The following is a 3,897-nucleotide window of genomic DNA, read 5'->3' as shown; positions in this document are numbered from 1 at the left end:
GAAAGAAGTCTGCTTATGCACAGGGAGACAGCTCAGGGGGCAGGAGTGCATGGAGGATGGACACAGGGAAGAGGTAACTATGGTGAGGGAGTGGGAGGGGAGTGTTGCATTGTGATAAACTGTGGTCAATGTCATGAGACAAAGTGTATGGGAACTGCTGTATGGAAAGTGAATTTGCTCTGTAAATTTTCATCCAAATCACATACACACACACAAAAGATTAAAAAACAAAACAAAACAAAAAAAGATTAAAAAACAAAACAAAACAAAAAACATACAGACCAAACCAAACCAAACATACAGACAAGCAAACCTTCCTGGATGTTCGGAAAATTTGTATTTCTTCTTTATCCTTAACTTGGATTTCCATTTTATTGCCCCCATGAGATTTTATCTTAATATAATAATAATATAAAGTCCTTATAGTTCACCCTATTATTCTTGTTTGTAATAGAATTGTCTATTGATTGAAATTCTTGTTTTGTTCCCTATGACTAGCAGGCTGTTATCACTAAGTCTATTCTATATATAGTTATGACTTAAATTAGAACATGATCAATATAACAAAATATATTTTGATAACTAATTACTAAGCTTAAGAGTACATTTTATTAGAAAACATTTCTTAATAGTTGTGATAGGCAGAATATCAGCTCTGCATCCCCACCCTCAAAGATGTTCATGCCCTAATGCTTGGAACCTGTGAATATCTTAGGTTACATAGAAATGGGGAATTAAAGTTGTAAATGTAATTAAGGTTTTTAATCAACTGACCTTAATATGCACAGATTATCTTGTATACTAGGTGAATCCAATGAATTATAAACATCCTTATAAGTGAAGGGGGAGGTAGAAGAGAGAGCACGAGAGAGAGGGCAATTTGAGAAGAAGTGACCTGACATTGCTAGCTTTGAAGATGGAAGAACAGGGCCATGAGTCGAGCAATGTCAGCAGCCTTTGAAAGGTGGAAAAAACAAGGAAACAGATTCTCCCTTAGAACTTCTAGAAGAATACTACCCTGCTGAGACCTTGATTTTAGCCTAGTGAGACCCATTTTGGACTTTCGAATTTCCAGAACTATAAAAGAATAAATTTGCATTCTTTAAAGCCACTAAAATTGTGGTAGTTTGTTACAGCAGCAATAGAAAACTAATATGATCAATTGTTAAAACAAAATAGGGTTCAGCATTGATTTCATTTTTAATTCTTTTAATAAACAAACAGAAAACATTAAATATTTTGTAAGATAAAATATGAGGCTTGACTATAATTGGAAAAACAATTTTATAATATGACTTTATTATAGATAGACAGACAGACAGATAATTGTTTATTTTTAACCTTTCTGCAATTTCTTGGGAAACCTGAGCTAGCTGTATCTTTGCTCTCATCTGCATGTGCAGGACCGGGCAATCATATCCTTATATTCCTTGTATAAGACACACCTGTTTGGCTCAATCAGAAGGATGCTAATGGGAACATACTTATAAGGGACACAGGAGGGTTGAGGACACAGAGGTTTACCAGCTCACAGACAAGGTTCTGGATGATGGCATGATTGGGGTAATTGAAACTGTAGCATAGTACCTGAAGGCAGGCTCACTTACAGCAGTTACAGTAGTTAGGGGTGTAGATATATGGGGAGCAATGATCTAGTGATCCCAGCCCAGCTGATAGAAGCTGACTTGGAGTGTGGAGGGAGCATTGATTCTATTCAGGCCCATCACGTTCCCAGGAGGGGCCAGGAACCTCAGACACAATGCTGCCTGTTTGGCAAGACTTGGGCGATAAAAAGATGATTCTCATTCTGTAAATTTCTCCAGACCTCTCAGGAGAAGTATGGCCTTCTGGACACTTTTATTGGTGTCACTGAAATTGAGTAATAAGAAAGCAACATCCAGGGATGAATCCTATTCTACTGGAGCTCAAGAATCTCACTACATTTTTCTGCTGACATATAAAGTGAGTTGTGCGCTCCTAGGCCCCTTGTGATTCCAGAACCTTTGCTGAGCATGTTGTGTGATATTCATCTCTGCCCAAGCTTTGGAAAGAAGGGAAGATTCAGAGGAACCTCCTCCTGAAGAAGGAAAATGGTTGGTGAGGCTTTTCTGTATTCAGGGTGCCACATGGCAGAAGTGGAAGTGAGTCTAGGTGGAGCTGATAGTGGTAAACCACGATGCCTTTGACTAGTTGGTAAGCCATTCAGTTTGGTAGAGTTAAGTCCAGGAAATGTGTGTGCTAGAGGCCTCTGAATGGCCTTGTTATGCTGGCCAGGGACCTCACCAGCCTCACCATAGTGGGCCCAATGGTCCAATTCTCCCTTCAATCTCCTTGCGGGTCAGCTGAATGCTAGTACAACTCCAACATGTACCACAGGTGGTATCCTAGGAGCTGTGGCTTCCTCTGCTGCTTGCCAGGGACTTCTTCTAACAGCTTCTGAATCAGGGGTAAGGTAAGAGCTTCAGTCAGGAGAGCAGTGGAGGGCTGTCCTACCCTTGCCATTTGGACCTTGTGTTCCATAAAAAGCAGCAGTCCCCAAAGAAGAAACGTTCTAAGGATACTGAGGAGGACCATCTTGGAAGCCTTAGCATTCAAAAACAGGCTCCAGCCCAAGCTCTGACCCTTTCTTCTCACATGGGTAATTGCATCCTGGCTCCACAACCACAAAGAATAGGGCCTCACTTACCTGCCTTACTGATCTAGAAGAAATCATAAAAAAGTCTTAACTGTGAGCTTTTACAGACATATCTTTAAAGATTTAGTATTCCCAGAAAAATTCCAGGTACATTAAAAAAATTCAAATCACTAACTCAACTGCTTCCATTATTGAAGATATATCTCTTTCTAGATGCTGAAGCATGCCAGGCATGAGTATGGAGAACACCTGACAGGAATTGGTTATGTTTAAGCAAATTGAAAAGCCATTTTTTTTTTTTTTGCATTCAATATTTTTCACAAATTCTCTGCTAAAAAGGCAAAGTCTCCTGACCTCCTCTAACCCCAGAAGAGGAAGACAGAGTCTCTATCAGTAACCCAAGGCCTATTCCTACAAGGCCAGACATGCTGCCTCCCTCCAGCCCTTTCACCAACTGTTCCTCCCAAAGCACCCACCACCTGTCTCCTGGGTTCAATAATTCACTGCAGTGGCCATACAGAACTCACAGATTATGGGGTTTATTAGGGAAGTACCAGGCTACAACTCAAGTTCAGGAAAAATGCGCAGTCTCTCTCCCAGCCCACCATCCCTCAGCTAACAGTCTCTCACAGTTTCTCTCCCAACAGTGCATGTCCCTCAGTGTCTCACTCAGCAATGCGTGTCTCTTGCATCTCTTTCCCAGCAGTGTGTGTCTCTCAGGAGCGTGTGTCTCTCAGGAGCGTGTGTCTCTTCAGCAGCATGTCTTCCTCAGCCAGCAGTCAGAGAGAGACCTCTGTCTCCAGGAGGCCTCCTTTTGAGCCTGGCAGAGTGGCCAAACTAGGCAATCATAACATCAGAATTCTAAGCACCTGAGAGGGAGTGAACTTCCCAGAACATTGCTCCAGTGCCACTTCCAACAGAAATACCCAAGGTGGATAACTTTTACAATCAGGAGCTCCTCAGTTGCACACAGCAAATTCCACCACGGAGTTTACAAAGACTTACGACTAGAAAAGCCATACCAGGTAATTTACTACAATGCATTCTCTTTTTGCTTTACTTTTCCCTGAACTTTTCCTCAAGATTGATGTATCCTGACTGGGCTTTTAAAAGTTTACAAGCAGAAGTTCAAGCAAGATGGTGGACTAGGCAGAAGGACTGTACAGACTCTCTTCAACAAAGAAAAGGGAAACCAATTAACACAGACACAGAAGATAATCTTGGACCCCTGAGCCTTGAAGGGAAGGATACAGAAGTGGACT

The 3,897-nt window shown here is 41.4% G+C and overlaps 1 pseudogene; it reads right to left on the bottom strand.

Annotated features, from left to right (window-relative positions):
- Positions 1–1,387: 1,387 nt before the first annotated feature.
- Positions 1,388–3,897, bottom strand: part of LOC103203199 — a 17,023-nt pseudogene continuing 14,513 nt past the window's right edge.

Source organism: Orycteropus afer, unplaced genomic scaffold, assembly GCF_000298275.1.
Source record: "Orycteropus afer afer isolate SDZICR_OR568_19922 unplaced genomic scaffold, OryAfe1.0 scaffold00206, whole genome shotgun sequence".
Taxonomy (NCBI): domain Eukaryota; kingdom Metazoa; phylum Chordata; class Mammalia; order Tubulidentata; family Orycteropodidae; genus Orycteropus; species Orycteropus afer.
This window is presented reverse-complemented; position numbering and strand designations above follow the sequence as displayed.